General features: G+C 42.3%; 1 protein-coding gene across 16 annotated transcripts in view; it reads left to right on the plus strand.

Moving 5' to 3' along the window:
• The first annotated feature begins 607 nt into the window (after positions 1–607).
• The window catches only part of foxp1b (forkhead box P1b), a 227,866-nt gene continuing 206,387 nt past the window's right edge, over positions 608–22,086 (plus strand). For 9 of the 16 annotated variants that reach the window (XM_061687380.1, XM_061687390.1, XM_061687391.1 and 6 more), the window contains exons 1-2: positions 611–917; positions 11,759–11,809. The gene's annotated coding sequence lies outside the window, so the exon portion shown is untranslated. Of the gene's footprint in view, positions 918–10,680; positions 10,906–11,758; positions 11,810–22,086 lie in introns of those variants that run through there. The other 7 variants (XM_061687387.1, XM_061687388.1, XM_061687389.1 and 4 more) reach the window with 4 other exon arrangements.

Here is a 22,086-nt window from a genome sequence, read left to right on the forward strand (position 1 = left end):
GTAATAATAATATCAGTCATGCCCTGGGCAAAATATGGTTAGCACGAAGCAAAACTTTTCAACCAAATATTTGCAACAACATTTAAAAAATAGGGGAATTATGGACATTAACCAATGAAAATACTTGATGCAGCTGAGCCATTTGGTCAGAAAATCTCTCTGGTTCATCTTTACAAAATCATTGATGACTTAAACTCCTTCCAACTCAAAACACATTTGGTAATTACTGTTATGTCAAAGTTTATTATGAGAGGCTTTGAAGGGGCTATGATGAGGGGAAAAAAAAGAAAAAAAAGAAAAGAAATACATAGCGGCATTTCTGAGACAATATGTAGTTCATTCCATCTCGGTTCTAATTATTAGACGTTGTCATTTTTCTTCCTGACAACCACCCCCTCTTGTCGCCCTTTCTGCTGAAACTAATGCATATCATACCATTCCCCCATAGAAAGAACCTACTTAGTGCTTCTTGGTGCTCTTTTGGTCTGAATAGTACTTGTGATGGTGACAGCTGCAATGCAATGAACAGTGTTTACGCAGCAGGTGGATATGACGTCATGGACCTGGAAGATCAAAACAACAACATCCAAATCGGTGATTCTTCCCCTTTTTCTTCCTCTTTTCTTTCTTATAAAAACATTCAGGAAGGAGCGCGAGTATTTTTTCAACGACAGTGACCGGAACGAAAAAGTATTTTTATTATTTTTTATTTTTTTGCTGACACACGCAAAGTTAGATGTGAAGTTAGTTAGTGCCTCCGCCACCGTAACGAGAAAGGCTGGCGGAGTAATCTTGTTGGTGTTTACGGTGTGATTTGTAACGCACGCGGTCTCCGTACGCAAGCTCGCGTGCACCCCGGAGCAACTTGTGTTCATCCGCGTGCGCCTGTTAGCTGCTCTTTAGCGCCTCGCATCACGGTAAGTTTCTGTTATAGCTCAGAATGTCCACATTTTCTTTCGCTGTGTTCCTTGAAGATGCACAGATATTCTTACGTGCGTGGCTGTCGCCTAATAAGTTTGCACGGCCGGCCAAATGGACAAATAACACGCGCGTGCGCACACACACACACACACACCTGTGGGCTAATACTATCACATAAATACAATGTGGCAGGATTTTATGTCGGAGTGATGTGTACGCAATGCAGTTTCCTTTGTAACGTTACCAACGTTCTGTTTTTGCTGTGTTGGGAAAGTTCTGGCAAACTTCTTAAGCAGAGGAGGTCTACCCCCCCCCCCCCCCCCCCCCCCCCCACACACACACACACACGCACACGCACACACATACACAACCGTAGCAAACAGTGCGCAGTTAGTTACGACGTGAATTCCTATTGAAAGTTCAAATGCCCTCTTGGGACAAGTTGACATCTTTTAATCTCGTGCAGTCGTAGGTTTGCAGTGATTTCTTTGGAGGAAGAGCAATGCGGCAGCCTCTGTCCACGTGTTTACTGTCTCAAACTCAAAGACAGTGCCACTGGTAAACATTTCAAGACTTATACTGTGCCATTGACCGGCTTTTATTTGGCTTTCTGAATAGAGCTGGTCAGCCAATATTCATCACAGTTTGTAACTGTTACTGTATTTATCCATATACTTTTTTTCCTTCTTCTTCATACAGAGTTGGCTGAAAGTCTTGAATACGTTGAGCGTAACTAACTGTTGGTGTGTTTAGTGTGAACCACTTTCAACCCATTTACTGTGCCGGTTGTATGTTTTTATTACTACATGCAGAAGTTGGTGACAACGTAATAATAAGCAGTGTTGGGAGTAGTCCTGTCACGCTATTTTTTTAAAAGACGACATGCATATTGCCTCAAAGTACTACGACAAATGATAAAATTGTTGTTTTTTGATGCCTCTGAAATCATGAAAAATAAGGCCCATCCTTATTATTTTTTTATTTTATTGTTTTTAGCTTTTAAATCAGTACTGTTGTTGTCATAATTTTCTTTCTTTTTTTTCCTCTATAAAATATTTATTCTTTACCGTGTGAGAGCTGCAAGACTAGCCTGGTTTACTTGGAGGCCTTCTATTCCATGCCCGGAACACCTCACCAGGGAGGTGTCCAGGAGGCATCCGAATCAGATGCCCCAGCCACCTCATCTGGCTCCTCTCAATCCTCTCAACTCTCAGCCCCTCCCGGATGACCGAGCTTCTTGCCCTATCTCTAAAGGAGAGCCCGGACACCCTGTGGAGGAAACTCATTTCGGTTGCTTGTATCCGGGATCTTGTTCTTTCGGTCACGACCCACAGCTCGTGACCATAGGTGAGTGTAGGAATATAGATTGACCGGTAAATTGAGAGCTTCGCCTTTCGGTTTAGCTCCTTCACCACAACGGACCGATACAGAGTCCGCATCACTGCAGACCCTGCACCGATCCGCCTGTTGATCTCTCGTTCCATTCTTCTCTCACTCGTGAACAAGACCCCAAGATACTTGAACTTGAAGGCACGCCACCCTTTTCCGACTGAGGACCATGTTCTCAGATTTGGAGTTGCTAATTCTCATCCCAGCCGCTTCACACTCGGCTGCGAACTGCTCCAGTGAGAGTTGGAGATCACGGCTTGATGAAGCCAACAGAACCACATCATCTGCAAAAAGCAGAGATAAAATACTGAGGCCACCAAACCGGACTCCCTCTAAGCCTCGGCTGCGCCTAGAAATTCTGTCCATAAACGTTATGAACAGAATCGGTGACAAAGGGCAGCCTTGGCGGAGTCCAACCCTCACTGGAAACGAGTCCGACATACTGCCGGATATGCGGACCAAACTCTGACTCCGGTCGTACAGGGACCGAACAGCCCGTATCAGGGGGTTCGGTACCCCATACACCCGAAGCACCTCCCACAGGACTCCCCGAAGGACACGGTCGAACGCCTTCTCCAAGTCCATAAAACACATGTAGACTGGTTGGGCGAACTCCCATGTACCTTCGAGGACCCTGCTGAGGTTGTAGAGCTGGTCCACTGTTCCATGGCCAGGGCGAAAACCACACTGCTCCTCCTGAATCTGAGATTAGACTTCCCGATAGACCAGCACTGTTTCTCCCTCCTGAGACGGTGGATGGTGGACCAGGATTTCCTCGAAGCTGTCCGGAAGTCTTTCTCCATGGCCTCACTGAACTCCTCTCATGCCCGAGTTTTTGCTTCAGCGACCACCAAAGCTGCATTACGCTGGGCCAGCCGGTACCCATCAGCTGCCTCAGGAGTCCCACAAGCCAAAAAGGCCCGATAAGACTCCTTCTTCAGCTTGAGGGCATCCCTCACCGTTGGTGTGCACCAACGGGTTCGGGGATTGCCACCACGACAGGCTCTAACCACCTTACGGCCACAGCTCCGGTCAGCGGCCGCAGCAATGGAGGCTGCGGAACATGGTCCACGCGGACTCGATGTCTCCCGCCTCCCCTGGAATGTGAGCAAAGTTCTGTCGGAGGTGGGAGTTGAAACTCCTTCTGACAGGGGATTCTGCCAGACGTTCCCAGCAGACACTCACGATACGTTTGGGCCTGCCACGTCGGACCGGCATCATCCCCCACCTTCGGAGCCAACTCACCACCAGGTGGTGATCATTTGACAGCTCCGCCCCTCTCTTCAACCGAGTGTCCAAGACATGTGGCCGCAAGTCCGATGACACAACCACAAAGTCGTTCATCGAACTGTGACCTAGGGTGTCCTGGTGCCAAATGCACGTGTGGACACCCTCATGCTTGAACATAGTGTTCGTTATGGACAATCCGTGATGAGCACAGAAGTCCAATAACAGAACACCGCTCGGGTTCTGATCGGGGGGCCGTTCCAATCACGCCCTTCCAGGTCTCACTGTCATTTCCCACGTGATCATTGAAGTCCTCCAGCAGAAAGATGCAGTCCCCAGCGGGAGCGCTCTCCAGCACCCCCTCTAGGGACTCCAAAAAGGGTGGGTACTCTGAAATGCTGTTTGGTGCATAGGCAAAAACAACAGTCAGGACCCGTCCCCCAACCCGAAGACGCAGGGAGGCTACCCTCAATCCACCAGGGTGAACCCCAACGTACAGGCGCCGAGCCGGGGAGCAATAAGTATACCCACACCTGCTCTGCGCCTCTCACCGTGGGCAACTCCAGAGTGGAAGAGAGTCCAACGCCTCTCAAGAGGACTGGTACAAGAACCCAAGCAGTGTGTGGAGGCGAGTCCGACTATATCTCGTCGGAACTTCTCGAGCTCACACACCAACTCGGGCTCCTTCCCTGCCAAAGAGGTTAACATTTCATGTCCCAAAGCAAGCTTTTGTAGCTGGGAATCGGATCACCAAGGTCCCTGCCTTGGGCCACTGCCCAGCTCACACTGCACCCAACCCCTATGGTCCCTCCCACAGGTGGCGAGCCCATGGGAAGGGAGACCCACGTTTCCCTTTCGGGCTGTGCCCGGCCGGTTTGCATGTAAACCTAGCTACTGTGTGTTTGGTCTGCTGAAGACAAGCCCTTCACCTGTCAGTCAAATAAATGTTGACGTTCACTGTAGTCAACTACTTGCCGAATAACATGTGCCACTGAGGTTATGCTTGATAAATAGTTAACGTTCCTGTGTTTGTGTTAGTTGGGGACTAATACACACAATAACTCGGAGCGAAGCACTGATGTTTTAAACGACATCACCGCGGTGAAGTGAGCTGTTTAACTCCTTAACTCGCCAGCTCGTTAGCTTGCGAATAAACAGTTAACTTTCCCTTAAGTGTCTCTGTTGTATGAATCTATACGCTGCACATGGAGCAAGGCTGTGGAGTATTGGACGGAGCCAAAACCGCTGGCGTTCCATGAGCCCACTAGTGGCTCATGACACAGCCGTTCAACTCTGTCGGCTCACTGTGTGATCCGCACGCTGGCTCACCACAACAATGACCATTTAACGAATCCGTATCCATTTTATGTATCGAACGAGAAGATGATATAATAATTATCATAACAGGCCTAGTTGGGAAGAATACTTTGTAAATGTAGTTGGTTACAATTACAAGTTACCTGGTTGACCATGGATTTGTTCTTTATACAAATAATAAATTGATAACAAAACATGGTGAAATGTAAATGCATAAAAAAATTGTTGCAAAATATGTGTATAGGATGCGTAAACCACCATAGCATACCTTGTTGACCTAATGACAAATATTGCTTCGTATGACAACCCAGATAAGTGAATGTTCCATAAAAAAGTAAAACAAAAAATATAGAGATGAACCTGTTTGAACGTGCAACCATGAGTCTAATCTTGTCAAAATCAAAGACAAACAAATAGATTGCACCTCAAGGTGGGGCTTCAAGGTCATATTTGGAAAAATATGTCATGCTTGAGAGTACGGAAGTATGGCACATGACCAGAGAGAGCCAATCACAAACTTCGGTTTTGGAATGAGGAAGAGAATTTTTTTTTTTTTAGCTTTTGTGGCTATTTTTCAAATATAACTAAAATTGTAATCATGGAAATTTCCACAAGCAACTGTAATTTAATTACACATTCTCTCCCAGTAATGTAATGGATTACAATTACATACATTGACATTTCATGTCACTTCCTGAATGCAACTCACAATTGTTTCAAACCGACTAGTTTACATAATGCACACTGAATATTTAGAATATCTTTTGTAGCAAGTGTATCACAAACTTACACTAGACATAGCGTTTCCTTTTCAGTGATTGTATTTGTTTAGCCATGTACAGTTTTTTTGTGGAATTATGAATTTGACAGATTTTGAACCCGCACAAGAGAATGAAACACTACCATTGCATTCTTTTTTTATTTTATTTTATATGAATATACAATTAGGGTATGCAATCAATTCAAAGTGTGTTAAGAGGAACTACCACTTTAAGACGGTCTGCTGGCAGTTCTCCATCCTCTTTCGTCTTTTGATTAGTCATTGTCTGAGAGGGGGAAAACACATTTTGGTAGAAGAAGGAAAGTAAACAGATTCCAACACGCGAACCTTGACAACCCAGATTAAGGAGAACATCGGAGATCAAATAGTGCTGATGCTGGGCTGTTGTCATGAGCTGCCGGAGGGAGGTGCTGTACACTATTTGAACTGCCACTGCGGTCAATGTGCTTGCTCGCTTATGCAGAAATGGACTTTCTCAAATTCGATCCACGTTTTAATACACAGGAACTAATTTTTTTTTTTTCTTTAAACTTTTCCAGCCTTGGTGTTTGACTTGGATATCAAACATTCAGCCCTCAGCTGAGTCTGGAACCAAACTTGTTTCTTGCATCTGCTCCGAGAAGCCCATTGTGCTGTTCTCTCTCTAGCCCATTAGCAACTCAAGTTTTCACGGCGACATACAGTGTTGATGAAAAATGACATTTTATTGTTTTTATACATATGTCCACACAGAAACGAGTTTGAGTGTGTTTGCAAAGGGTTTCTGTTTTAAAAAAAAAAAAGTTTTTGCGTTTCGTCCACACATCTATTTTGGGAGGCCAAATACGAGCATTTTTGGGACCAGATCCCAAATGAATACATTTGAAAATGCTGCCCTTGCATTTTCGTGTGTACAACACTGCGGATGTTTCTTAAGACGATGACACGTTAGTCCCAGTTCTTGCATGACCATGGACTAACACAGCCAACATCAACAAGAAAAATAGTGGATCACCATATCGGATGTTTTTTTAAAATTATTTTTTAAAAAACTTGGCAGTTATCTGGGCTTTCGTTATGACGCAGAAGTGGTCATTGCACACTTCTCTTTTCTTCCTCAAGCCCCACCATTGTTGTGACTTTGTTGACATTGCATCTGGCGTTGCTTACGTGCAGAGATTTCCCCATATTTACCGTAGATGTAATTGTACATTGAGAAACGTTGTTCTTAAACTGTTAGACTATTTTCTCACGCAGTTGTTCACAAAGTGGTGAACCTCATCCCATCCTTGCTTGTGAACACCTGTGTCTTTCGAGTATGCTCCTTTTAACCCAATCATGACACCTGTTTCCATTTAAACTGTTCACCTGATGAATGTTCCAAACAGGTGTATTTTGAGCACTCCACAACTTTACCAGTCTTTTATTTCCCCTGTCCCATCTTTTTTGGAACATGTTGCAGGCATCAAATTTAAAATGAGAAATTATTTGCAAAAAAACCCAAAACAATCATATTCATCGTTTTGAACATTTAAATATCTTGTCTTTTTAGTGTATTGAGTTGAATATAGGTTTTTCAAATCATTGTGTTCTGTTTTTATTTACGGTTTACACAACGTCCCAACTTCATTGAAATTGGGGTTTACTGTATATTTCAATTTAAAAGTACCGTTGAGCTCATGCGATTAATAATGTGACTAAGACAATGTAAACAAACGTTCAGGTTGTTTTCAATTACTCTTTAGCAAGTCTTTTCCATATTTGAAAAACAGAATTGTGCTGTGGAATTAAAAACAAAGGCCGAAGTTAGCTGCCTTCTAGTACATGTTACAAAAATTAAATTATGTCAACTGTATTCCCAGGCTTTGGTAAAGCTTTTTAAAAGGAATAAAATGGATGAACAAGAAATGTTAAAAAAAGAAATAAAAAAAAGCATTAAGTGCTCGAAATGAACATGGGCATTTGGTGTGTTTCCAAAGTACCTCATTCACATTTTGCACTCCTTGCATACAATCATGGTCATGTCTGGGTCATCTTTTAGTGACGATGGAGCGCCTTAAATCTCATGTTGCTGCCCCATGCTGCTAAGAGACTCCATTGCTCAAGCGCCGCGGCTAACTCACTAACTTCCTTTACGGTGGTCCACAGGTTGAAGTCATGTTCGTGTGTAGCCGTCAGCGTGGGGCCACAGTGAAATATATACATTTAAAAACTATAGATTTTTGAGGATTGTGAATCAATTTAAAACAATTGAGATTTTATTAAATATATATATTTTTTGAGCCCCTAGAAAATACGCCAGCATTGCAGTGTTTTTGTTTGCACACACATTTCTTGAAATGATTCCACGTTTACTTAAAACCTTTAAAAATAAATAAATAAATAAAGCTCTGTTTCCGTGTGGACGTGGCGTTAGTTACAGCCAGGTAGCTTCATATTTCTGATTTCTACAAGAAATGAAATGTTATAATTTTTCAATAGTAATAATATTAATAATAATAATATACAAGAAGAGTTCTCTTCACATTGGCATTGGGCACATAGGAGGTCCAGAGTTTTATTCTCTCTTGTACGTCGTTAATCATCGTTGAGAGGGAAGAACATGATTGAAGTCTCCACTGATCAGCATGAGGATGTGCATGACGGGATGGTTGCAAGCCGAAGTTTGAATGTTTAAAAAAGAAAAAAAAGCACTTTTCTAACAATTAGTTCGTCCACTGTTGAGTAAGGTGTGATCACGTGAGATTTCTGCCTCGGAGGACTTGTTACCAGACCGGTGGTGGTCTGATTTGTGGTGTTATGTGTTGAAATGATTGCAGCACACCACACACAATATGACTAAAACTGTTAAATGCCTGATTTTTAAATGTTTTTATTATTGGAGTCTGTCACAGACTAGAAAAAATAAAACAAATAATAATAATCTTTTTAGAATTGAAGAATCCTTATCAATGTACCAGGCCTAAAACACACACAGAAGGAATGGTTCAAATGCCCTTCCCCATTTAGTCCTCTCTCTCTCACTTTGCTTTACTTTATCGTCGGCTCTCTCTCATCTCTTCTATAAGTCCTCCGAGATGCATTCCTCATGTTGGGGCGAAGTTCCTCATGGTTGTAGCATCATAGACAAACAATATTCTGTACAAAATATATATATATATATATATATATATATATATATGTATATGTATATATATATATATATATATATATATATATATATATATATGTATATATATATATATATATATATATATATATATATATATATCATGGCTAAAATGCTGTAATAGTGCAACTTGTTCAGCACAAAGAAAAAATACTCAAGAGTGGCAAGTTTAAATAAAGCAGAAAGTTAATGGAGCTGTTTTAAATGGGCTAATGAGTCACACAGGCGCACACAACAAGTGCTGATATTCTCTGCTAAAGAATTGCTGCTAAAAACACTAATTAGTGAGGTATTTCCAGCCTATATTATCCAGCCGTTTATTTCATGCTGCTGTAAAGTTTAGTAAACCTTTGTCATTCTTATTATGAAGTGACATCAGTAGTCAGGTAAAAAGTGTAATGCATCTGGATAAGCTGTAATATAGATTTGTACGAAGTTTATCAGTTTTAACAGCTGTTACCACCACATAAGTGGATCAGCGTGTGGATAAATAACTGCTTTAGTAATGTATAAATGGGCATCATGTCTTTGACAATGTTCAGCATGATCGACTTCGTGACTGCCTCATGTTGTCTGTTTCCTAGTGGCAGTTTTCCTTTATGTGCTACTCGCTTTGATTTAACAGTATTAAAACAAACATTGTCTGACGCTATACAAACTTGTGTTGCAACAAGTACCGATACCAATACCAAACCGATGTACTCTGAGTCAAAAATAGCATGGTACCAGTTTTTTTTTATCGTACCGGTATTTAAAAAAACAAACAAACAAACACAGAGGAAAAAAAACAGACGCAACAGCGTTCCAATTGTTTTCTAGGCCAGTACACAAAAAGCATCTGCCGACAAGTTATACAAATGCCTTTAAGTGTGGAGGGAGTGTTCCGCGCGCGTGTGTGTGTGTGTGTGTGTGTGTGTGTGTGTGTGTGTGTGTGTGTGTGTGTGTGTGCGTGTGCGTGTGCGTGTGCACGACTATGCATGAGCCGGCGGGACGACCAAATGGCAAACTGCCGACCTGCTGCAGAGTGCATACTTCACTTTCTCATGGAGAAACAAGATGCAAGAAGCATCATTTGGAATTATTCACTACTACTTGCTCTTAGTGGAGTGCTAATCAGTTTGCTCCGAGCGTTACCATGCGTAAGCAGACGTTAGCATGGGTTAGCATTAGCATGCATTAACACGCGTTAGCAGACCAATCCAGAAATCGGGGAGTTGTAGAAGAATACAAATCTACCTGAATGCAAAAGGGCAAACCACTTAATATCGAAGTGGAGCAAAGAGGTCCACTGTTTGAGTGTTGTGACTCCGTACGCAATGAGGAACAGCAAAAGCAGCCACTGAGTGGGTGCAAATGTATACTTTATGACGAAAAGTATTTCGAAAAGTATTTGTTCACCCATCCAAATAATTGGAATCAGGTATTCCAATCACTTCCATGGCCACAGATGGAATTCCAGTCGTGATAATTTCTCGGTCCTCAGTCGGAAAAAAGTTGAGTGTCGTCTCTAGTTCAAGGAAGCGATCCTGCCCCGAAGCGAGGAGTTCAAGTATCTCGGGGTCTTCGTCACGAGGAAGGGAAGAATAGAGCGCTAGATCGACAAGTGGATCGGTGCAGTGATGCAGACTCTATCGGTCTGTGGTGATGAAGAAGGAGCTGAGCCGAAATGTGAAGCTCTCAATTTACCGGTTGATCTACGTTCAGTCCCTCACCTATGGTCAAGAGCTGTGGGTCGGCCAAAATTAGTTTCCTCCATAGCGGGTTCAGGTTCTCCATTAGAGATCGGATGAGAAGCTCAGTCATCCGGGAGGGGCTCAAAGTCGTGCCGCTGCTCCTCCGCATAGAGAGGAGCCAGATGAGGTGGCTCGGGCATCTGGTTCGGATGTCACACGGACGTTTCCCTGGTGAGAGAGGAGGCCCCATGGACGACGCTGGAGAGACTGTTTCCCGGCTGGCCTGGGAACGCCTTGGGGATGCCCCTGGCAGAGTTGGACGAAGTGGCTGGGTAGAGAGAAGTCTGGGCTTCCCTGCTTCAACTGCTGCCTCTGCGACCCGACGTCGGCGCGACCCGGCCTTGGAAAAGCAGAAGATGGATGGATGGATATACTGCAATAACCAAGAGGTTGTTTAATAATGGGAAGAGATGGGTTTGCACCATGTATTTTTTCTTATAAAAGGATAGCAGTGGAGTAAGGCTCTGTAACCAATCATGAATGACTTTGCAAATGTTATTTAATGTTTCGTAGTGCGGGGCTACAGTCAGTTAAACCAAAGACTTGAATAAGTGAGATGATGCCTAAGGGTTCACATATTTTAATCCACACAGGGGCTCAACCATATGCTTGAAACTGTGTACTGCTTTTAAGTGAAAACTTAGGACTTGTCACATTTAGCTGTCTGGTCTAGATATCAATCATCCATGTGTGAAATGCATGCGTGATGTGGAAAGTCTTATCAATAATAGTGTGGTGTTGCAATTATATAATTCGCTTAGTCAAATATTTTATATTACAAATTTACAAACAAAAAATTGTTTTATGCCCTATCATGAGAGCTGATGTCATATTTAGACTTTTTGGGGAGGCTACAGCAAGCTGGATTGACACTTCAGGTCTAAGTGACCAATTCCGATTTAGTGCCTGTATCAGATTTTTATTTGGTCTACGTTCACTGCACCACATCCAAAGACGTCAAATTGCTTTATGCTGTCAGGACCCATATCCTAATTGTACCTCTTAGAAGCAAAAAATCGGAATTGTCATTTGAACCATGTGGTGTAAAACAAGCCTTGGTACGACACAGTAGGCAGACTGGACTGTGTCTGTCAATTATCTTGGGACACAACCGGATTTGATAAAGCCTGCTTCTCGCTAACTGTGTACTTGTTTGTATAGAACCTCCTTTTTGAAAGAAAAGAAAACAAGTGCTTTTCATCTTTAATGTGTAATTCATGTTTCCTCTGTGTGTCATTCTAGGGCAGCCAGGATATGAAGTGAAGTATGCTGCTTGGGGACCAGTTTGATGCTGTAAGTAAATTTTAAACTTGCACAAGCCTTTGCATCATTGTCCTTTAGTTTTCGTGCTTATGGAAACACTCCAACCTGGACTTCATGAAATATACCCAAGCGAAAGTCCACAGAACCTGCGCATGGTGAACAACACTACCAGAGTGACATTGCCCTTTTTTCTCCATTATATTGAACAATCTGAAAGAGAACTGGGCTGGCTTTCAAATGATTATGTGATGTGATGTGTCAAGCAAAGTAGAAAGACTCACTTTTCTGTTTAAGTTTTTGGACGATTCACTTGAATTCATTCAAAAAAGACTATAGATTTATCTGCAAACAAGTGCAGTAGTGCGAACAGTCGAGCTCGCGCACCGGAAAGGGATTGACATCCGTTTTCTGGACATATGTTGATTGAAGGAAATTATTTTAAACATGAAGCTATATGTTAAGAGGGCAGCAGAGTTGTCTGCCCTGCAACGTAGGTAACACAACTAATATGTTTAGCCATCTGAGAAAAACGGCAAAACACTGGAACACGAACATGTGATCCCCTCGTGCAATTATTTCTCCGATGTGGCATTAAATACACTGCATGAGCAATGCAGTCTGGCTCAGGCCAGACTGCAGTCGAAAAGCACAACGATTGTTCATACTAAGCATTACGATAACATGCCGGCAACGTGTGTGCCAACTTCAAAATAAAAGCTTAAAATGGCATTGCTGTCCTATGTATTAAAATATGAGGCATTTATTTTTCACTATATTGACGGGGATTTTCAAATGAAAAGTCGGTGCTTGTAGCCTATTGTTATTGCCTTTTACTGAATGCATAAACTGCATTTGCTTCCATTAAGTTGCAGTTTGTGATTGCACTCTGCAATAGTATGTTTATTCAGTTAACCCATAGTAAATATGAATCTGGGTAAAAAATGATAATGAATAATCGTGATTACAATATTGATAAAAATGATCCTGATAATTTTTTTCACCATAATCGTGCAGCCCTGCGAGATTAGCTATTTGCCAAGCTAACGTAAAATGTTTAGTAGTGAAAAATCACTACGTGCTTCGGTGTACAGTACACTTTTAAAATAACTGTCTGTAACTGCATTACAGCGGAGAGCAACCTGAACAGCAAATTAGCAGATAAATAAATGTCTAGGGAGAAAATAATACAACAGTTACTGTGCACATGGAGCACACGCAACCTAAACCGGAATTTGTACGTCAGCCAGCCAGCAATGTTATTTGCGTTCATTTGCACTATTTGGCACCATACAGATCTTTTGAGAGCTACACAATGCGGTTTCTAAATCACATTATTATTATTTGAATCTATTTAGCTTTGCTAACAGACTTTATTTCCTGAGCACCGGTGACCACGAACACAATTTTTTCCCCATTTTGTCCTTATAATACTGACAGCTCGCTCCACTCTTGTTGTTGTTGCGATGCTAACGAGTGTATCCGGTCGCATTTGAGTTGACAAGATAAAGCTCAATGATCGTAAAAAACGGGATGCGGAATACAAGATTTGATTGCAGTAGTCTGACAGTGCAATCGTGAAAGAGCAAATTTGTCTTGTAGTCTGATCCGCGGCATTACGTGTTGCCTGCCTCCGACGTGTTGTCTGTCCCATACCGCCAAGGTTTTTTTTTTTTAAATTATTATTATTTTTGTATTTATTTTATTTTTTTTATAAAATAACTTCTTTGGCCGTCAGATATTTACAGTACTACGTGAAAAGACACGCGACAAGGCTAAAAATAAACTAACTCTCGGATTCAAATATACCTTCATGCAAGTGCAAATGAATCGCACTTGCATGAAGGCGCTGCTGTCTTATTTTGCCTAAATAAAAAAAATAAAACTCAACTAAAAATACTTCTATTGATATAAAAAGTAACTGCAAGAGTGTTTCTTTTAGGTGATAAAGAAAGAGGTTTGGAATTGCAGCATTTATTAATAAAAACGTTTCAGTTTTTTAGTCACCTTTTTGCCTCTCCAATTATGCTATTCCTAATCTCCAGCAGAGTCCATCATAATTACAGTACATGCAGATGTCACATCATGCAAATTAGATGATGTCAATTAATGACTTCTGCTTACTTTTATGACAGATTACAGCTACTTGATGTGATAAAGAGTTTGCAACACTGCTAAGGACCAAAATACAACTTATTACATACAGTAATAGCATATCACACCGGTTCCCCAGATACCTTGTCTTTTTCTGGCATTGATCGAGCTTCCTTCAGCATTATGATTTTCCAGTCATTGTGTTTTGTCCATTATTTTGCCTTTGATTTCATTGTACAATAAGGTTGCAACTGGGAAATGAACAGTTCACGTCTTGATCATTCAGGTACTAAGTTCAATTGGTGAAGGAATGATTATGGTATCATGCGACGTGCTTCCTTTTTGTTTCAAAGTTTTCTTTCAGTAACGTGGATGCTTGACTCAACAGGAGGACCCTATGTCAAGTTTGAGTCTTAGATTTATTATTGTTTTTGTATTGAGAAATTTGCAATAATGCTAATGCAGCTGTATTTTTTATTTTTTTTAATATGATCACTTCCAGTGGTACAGTTGCTCCAATGGGGACAGATAGTTTTTTTCCCTCTTACACTATATTTGAGCTATTTTGTGTAAAAATAAAAAAAATATTAAATATAACTTAAGTGATCAGTCTATAGGATGACAAAATCATTATTAAATCAGTGGCAAAGTACAGAAACTGACAAGGACTAATTCCCAGTTGCCATAGACACCAAAGCCTCATAAAATAAGGTAGAAGTAGCTATTAAAGTATCTTATCCCTGACTTCTTGTCTGTCTACCCAGTTGGCAGTCCCAGGCGAATGAGAAACATAGCATGGCAGGGCTATTCCATTGCTATTTCTGGTTGGAAAGTTGGAGTTCTTTGATCACATCTTCTGGATGCATCACTCTGGCTAAGCCTGCTACTCCTTGAGTGATAAACCATCAGTGTACTCAGATTTGAGCCGGCAACTCCGTGGCTGGAGGAGGGATGAGTGAAACAATGCTATTTTTTTTGACAGGCTGTTACTGCTTTACTGCCTGTTTTTGTTTTGTTACTTTTGTCTTGTCTTTGAAGATCAAACTAGTGAGTTTCAGTGTGCTTGTCTTCAACTGCCTAAATCACAATTTGAGGTGTATTCAAAACTACAACAGTTACAACTTCACTTGTGATTACTGTTACTGCCCCTATCAGTACATTAAACATCAATGTGAACCCCCGTTATGAAAGGGAGCTCCTAATTGACTGGTTGTTGCTTGTTTATTTGATATATATTTATAAGCTGGGCAGTAATTGGAAGGTAGTAATTACCCAAGATGCAATGCTGTGCAGAGCTGAGGCGCTACCATGCTGATGAGGCTGGGGCACAGACAAAAGTTTGCAGGTTCTTATAATCTAGCATGCTGCTTGATAGCAGAAGGGGAAATTGCTAATTGGCCCATTGTCCCTGATAGAATGTCATTGTTTACTATTATGGTGTCGAATATGAGGATCAAACACAAGTACTTTTGTAGTTGCACTTTTGTTTTTGACCGTTAACTGTGTTCCTCCGAAGAGAGCTGAATCATTTAATGAAAATTGAACAAATGTACTGTAGGTGGGTGTTACTATTTCACAGAGAATGACCTAAACTAAAACTAATTATTCCTTTATGGAGAGGTGCTTGAATAACAAATTACTACTGGGGTTGCCCTCCTGGGTTTACGACAGTGAAGTCATACTTGTTGTGTAAGCTATTCATGGAAGAGGACAGTATCTTCTGACCCTTAATGATTCAGTTGACCTGAGAGTGGGAAAGTAGTAGTGCCATTTGATTTACTTTGTCTCTCAGTTTCATTTTCAGACAAGCTGTCTGTTTCTCAGAGACCTCTCCTGCTTTCTAATTGCTTCTCCCAAAAGAAGTGTAGACCTAATACTCGAAATGTTGTTATTTGGTAGCTTGCGCTCCCAGTAGAGCTTCAGACATTGTTTGCCTCTAATGCCTAAGCTCCTTAGAGGGTGTTTGTTTTTGCTCTCAAGGTTGTAAATGGGGTGGGGTGCCATTCCCAAACCACTGTTGAAGGCGAGTCGTTTCGCTACTGCAGTGGGGTGAGATGCAGTTTCATTTCCACCAAACAGCTCAAAACATGCATAGCATATTGTACCGATGGAAATTGAGGAATACATCACTAAAATCCTCATTTTACATCGCATTTGGCAATGCGAGACCGGATATTTTGGACCCTGAGCTAAAGCCAGCGAGGTTGGACAACAACTGGGACGCTCCAGTTTTGGCTAGCCACTACCATGATGACGGTTTCCATAATTCATTGCGACATGCCTATTTGAATTATTGCAATAATAAAGTGTTGTTGTTCATGTGTGTTTATGTAACCAATAGCTTGTTGAATGTGTCTTATTTAACTGTCAGATTTATGGTTGATTTATGGTCCACTATGTCATTATCAAACCATGACTGAAGGTTTTGTGTAATATAGTGACCTCCCAGTCAATTCAACTAAATAGTCAGCAAAACTCCATAAGGCTTTGCTTGTTAATATGAAATATATTTTTAGTTACAAAATAGCGTACATGCATGCGAAACATCTTTTTTCGTCCGTTTTATATTGTTGAGAAAAGTGTTTCAGTCCGAAACCGAAAATGCACATTTGGGCCATTTTCGGCCAAAACATTCTGGTGGCAGAAATTTCAGTGCATCGCTAATATATACAGAATTGGCGTTACCCGCTCACCACCTCGCCAATGGCTAATTGAAACAAGAAGTGGCGAAGCAAATATTGCCCACGTTCACGATGCTGGTAAATCAAAATTGCCTATGTCAAAACTAAAAAACCCTTCCTCATAAAAGTTAGTGAGCACGCCCATTCTGCCGTTTGTGAACGGTGTTAATGGTTCAGTTTTTTCCATCGCTTCGTAAAATACTTAAATCTGCTGTCCAGCTGCTGCTAGCTAAACTGTCAGGCTCACTGGCCTTCCCAGTTGCAGAGAGCGTCTCATCGGGGAAGACAAGACCTGATGCCGCTTGGCGCTGAATTGAAGTATGCATATTTATTACCGCGTTGTACGTTTGAAGTCTCAACTGTCAGTGTGACCTGCAATTCAAATCAGTTCTTGCAGGTAGCGAGCTGCCTCCTTCATCAATGCACGAGCCGCTAATCCCACTTTGGTTGTCATCCGAATTAAAACCAGGGCCTTAGCTATATATACAGACTCTTTCCAAAAAATTGGAGTAGCATGGAAAAGTTTATTTGCATAGGTCCATTCAAAAAGTAAAACTTTCATAGATTATAGATTCAGGGCCCACAATTTAAACAATTTGAAGTATTTATTTGTTTATTTTTACATAATTTGGGTTTCCAGCCCATAAAACCCATAAAAGCAGGAATTAAAAAAAATAATACTGTGAAGAAATCAACATTCTAATTTTTTTTGAGAAAAAAAAGAGAAATTAGGGTCACATCAAAATATAGTACATTCAAACAATAATCCATAGATTCTCAAGGTTGTGTCGGCCGCACCGCAGCTCCACCCGCTCCATTCCCTGTCGATACGCAGAGTCGTCACTGTCTTTGATGAGGCTGATGACTGTGGTGTCGTTTGCAAACTTCAGGGGTTTGACAGTGTGTGTGATGATGGGTGTGATGAGGTGCAGTCGTTCGTGTAGAGAGAGGAGAGCAGCAGAGAGTGGACACATCCTTGGGACGCCCCAGTGCTGGTGGTGCGTTCAGATGAGGTGGTGTCCCCCAGCCCCTGTTGCGTCCTGCCCGTCAGGAAGCTATAGATCCACTGGCAGGTGGCAGGCGAGACACTGAGCTGAAGCAGCTTGGAGGAGAGGAGTTTGGCGATGATGGTGTTGAACGCAGAGCTGAAGTCCACGAACAGGATCCTCTTGTAGGTCCCCGTGCCGTCGAGGTGTTCAAGGATGAAGAGCAGTCCCATGTTGACTGCGTGATCCACAGACCTGTTTGCTCGGTAGGCAAACTGCATGGGGTCCAGCAGGGGACCTGTGACGCTCTTGAGATGGTCCAGCACGAGAGAGATGATGGTAGAGCGTTTGAAACAGGATGGTACCTGCACAGTTCCAGAGATCTATTGAAAATTTGTGTGAAGACTGGAGCGAGCTGGTCCGCGCAGACTTTGAGGGAGGATGGGAACACAAGATCTGGGCCTGCCGCTTTGTTGATCTTTTGTTGCTTGAAGATGCGTCTCACATCCTGTTTGTGGACGGTCAACGCAGAAGTCAGAGGTGTGATGGTGGTCAGTGGTGCGGCTGGGTGGGTGTGGGATGTGAAAGTGTCCTTTTCAAATCTGCAATCGAAGGTCTTCAAGTCGTCGGCTAGTCCTTTGTTGTTCTCAGCATGGGGGGATGGTCGCTTGTAATTGGTTAGCAATTGTAATCTTTGCCAGACTGATTTAGAGTTCTTAGCGGTAAACAGTTTTTCTAGCTTTACTGCATAATTTCTCCTTGCAATGTTAATTTATGTAGTCAGCTGCTTTGTAGCGTAATTATAGAGGCCTCTATCCCCACTTCGATATGTGTCCTCTTTAGCCTGGCAAAGTTGCTTAAGTTTGGTAGTGAACCACAGCTTGTTGTTATTGAACGTGCGCAGTGATTTTGTTGGTACACACACTTCTTCACAGAAACTGATAGTGTCCGTATATTCATCCAGGCTGCCAGTTGAATTTTCAAAGACACTCCAGTCTGTGCAGTCTAAACAGCTTTGAAGTCGAGTCTTTGGTTCATTGGTCCACTTCTTCACTGTTTTCACCGCAGGCTTCGCCCATTTAAGTTTTTGCCTATATGTCGGTATTAAGTGATTTAAACAGTGATCAGACAAGGCCAGAGCTGCACGGGGATAGAACGGTATGTGTTATTTAGCATAGCGTAGCATAGCATTGGTCTAAAATTTTATTTTCCCTGGTAGGACCGTCGATGTGCTGCTTATTCAGTATTTAGGCTGTTTGTGGTTGTTTGGCTACATTAAAGTCCCCAAGAGTAATGAGGGGTGTGTCTGGGTGCTTTTTTTTCAATTTAATTTACTTGTTCAGTGAGCGTTAGCAGTGCGGCGTACATGTTGGCTTGAGGAGGAATGTAAACACCCGCAAGTATGAAAGATGCGAATTCGGCGTCACGGTGAGGAGAATATAGTTCAAAAACAGTGACTCCAAGTCCGGGCTGCAGTGTGTGCTGAGCTCCGTGATGTCAGTACACCATTTTACATTGATATAGAAGCCTATCCCGCCGCCTTTTGATTTCCCCGATAACTCCGTGAAGCGGTCTGCCCGGTGAAGTTGGAAGCATTACATCGCCATCGGGGACGCGTTCACAAAGCCATATCTCCGTGAAGGACAGAGTGGCGGAACATCCAAAGTCTTTACTGGTCTTTGTGAGAAGATGAAGCTCGTCAATTTTGTTGGGTAGGGACCGTCGATTCACCTCGCAGCAATCGGAATTCTCTCTTACGGAGCTTCACCAGCACTCTGGCACGCTTTCCCCGCCGTCGCCTTCGGCTTCATGCGGTGTACACCGTGGCCGCCGCACCGGTGAGTAACACGAAGAAAAGAACTGATCGGATTTGCGAATCCGGGGTAGACTCCCTAATGTTGAGCAAGTCTTCCTTCCCTTGTGTGTTTTGTATTTTACAAGGGTAAAAAAAAAAAAAAAAAACTACTGTTCTTCGCAATCCTAAAAGACATTCGACTTTTAAGATTAAAAAAAATTTGAACATTCAAATCAGTATTGCCAACAGATGTGACATTGTAATGTGAATTATTGGGACTAAATTATGTTTTTTTGTAACCAGGACTGAGGGACCGTGTTTGCTTGCTAAATGTAGCTAACGCTAGCTGCAAACGAATTACCTTAGTCTTCGTCGGACTTCGTCAGTCTTCGTCGGAGGAAGCTCGGGATGAAGCTTGGCTGCTTTGAGGCTATCTTGAGGGAGTTCACTCAACTGACGATTCCGGATCCCATCTATTCAAATCCTGGTCGGCAGACGATCAGCTAGCAAGCGGCCGAGAGCATCTCGCCATATGTATGCATTGTGGGCTGGCCGATAGCTTTGCAACAAAGCAATCGGCTCGGAGTGTCATCCTTTATTTCCCCGCATGATCTATGGCGTCATTCCTGTCAGTCGCAGGAATATTTTTCTTGCCTTGGCGCAATACATTTCTAGTACTGAAAACTTTTTTAAAATTAGTTTTTAAATTTTGTCTTCTCTCTTTTCTGCCATTATGTTTGCACTATACATTATCTTCTCATTGTCTCTTGCACCCCGCTCCCTCCTCCTTCATCCTCTTCTTCCTCTAAGAGAGGGACGTTGACCTCAAGGCATTGTTGCCCTCTACAGGGTTGCAGTTATCCAGAGGCTTGACGATCACACACAAACGATCAGACCCAACTCTGTTAAAAAACGCCATTGACGTCTTTAGACCTCATTGGCAGGGAATGAGTGAAACATTAATGCGGGAAATCTATGCAAAAACACAAGATTTTGAAAAGTGCGCCAAAACCTTTTCACGGCACTCTATGGTGCCTAAGACTAATAAAACATTCCTTTTGACAGATAATAAGTAACAAATAGGACGTATGTCTACAAACGGACATAAGTTCATCCAATGAGGTCGGTGGGTCATGGAGGGAAAAAAAAAAAGAAAGCACCTCTGAGTGTCAACTGACAATTATTACTGGGCACAAATCTGCAGAGATACATTATCAGTGACATAAAACAGTAATTTACAGCTAATCCAGTTCAAAGTACTGCATAGATCACACATTACGCAATTTGGTATGCATAAAATGGGTTATTCAAAATCAAACATATCCACTCATTGCACTAAAAATGCTCCAGACACTTATTTTCATGCTCCTTGGCATTGTACGCCTATACGCTTCTGGTCTCTAGTTGCACAGAATCTCTCTTCAGTTTTGAACTGTAGGATTCTAATATCTCCTCATCTTTCTCTATTGGGTGATTTAAAAGGTATAGATCTTCTAAATAGACATGCTAAACCAATACTTGGTATTCATTTACCCAAGCAGCAAACGATAAAGGACAGGCTGATGACTTGAATACCTTCTACTACAGATTGTAAAATGACACTTTGACACTGGATTTTGTTTGTGGACTTTAGCTCTGCGTTCATCCCCAAACTCCAGCTCAGCGTCTTGCATGCCATCTGCCAGTGGATTTACAGCTTCCTGATGGGCAGGAAACAGCAGGTGAGGCTGGGGGACACCACCTCATCCACATACATCATCAGCATCTGGGACTCCTAAGGATGTGTCCTCTCTCTGTTACTCTTCTCTCTCTACACGAGTGACTGCACCGACTGTCAAACTCCTGAAGTTTGCAGAAGACACCACAGTCATCGGCCTCATCAAAGACGGTGACTAGTCTGCTTATCGACAGGAAGTAGAGCGGTTGGAGCTTTGGTGCGGCCGACAACCAGAAGCTGAACACTCTTAAGACTATAGAGATGATTGCGGACTTCAGGAAACATTCTTTGCCAAAGCTGCCCCTCACACTTTCCAACTGCCATGTCAGCCGTCGAGACCTTCAAGTTCCTGGCAACTAGTCCCTGAGGACCTGATGTGGGAGACCAACATCAACTGCATCCTCAAAAAGACCCAACAGAGGATTACTTCCTGCGGCTTCTGAGACAGTTTTCCACTGCAGTCATTGAATCGGTTCTGTGTTCATCCATCACAGTCTGGTTTGGTGCTGCCGCCAAGAAGGACAAAATCAGACTGCAACGTAAAGACTGCCGAAAAGATTATCCGTATCCACCTACCAACTCTTGAGGACTTGCACGCTGCCAGAACTAAGACAAGAGCATGCAAAATCCACTTGGACACGCCACATCCTGGTCACCACCTATTCCAGCTCCTTCCCTCAGGTAGGCCCTATAGAACAATGCCAACTAAAACCAGCAGACATTCCAACAGCTTCTCCCCTCTTGCCATCAGCCACTTAAACAGTTAATTTAGAATTTCATTGTAACATGCTGCCAATTTTGCACATCTCTGTTGGGACACTGTTTTATCACGCAGCACTATTTTCATACTGTTGATGATTATTACTGGCCACTTTTGTGTTTGGGAACTCTCTGCACCATTTGCACAATTGTCACTAAACCCCAGATTCTTGCACTATTAGTCATTTTAAATTGTTGTAAATTGCTTTAGGACTGGTTATTTCCACAATGCTATTATATCAGCATCAGCACACTAGTGGTACACTTGCGTTGCTCAG

This window comes from Phycodurus eques, chromosome 10 (assembly GCF_024500275.1).
Source record: "Phycodurus eques isolate BA_2022a chromosome 10, UOR_Pequ_1.1, whole genome shotgun sequence".
Taxonomy (NCBI): domain Eukaryota; kingdom Metazoa; phylum Chordata; class Actinopteri; order Syngnathiformes; family Syngnathidae; genus Phycodurus; species Phycodurus eques.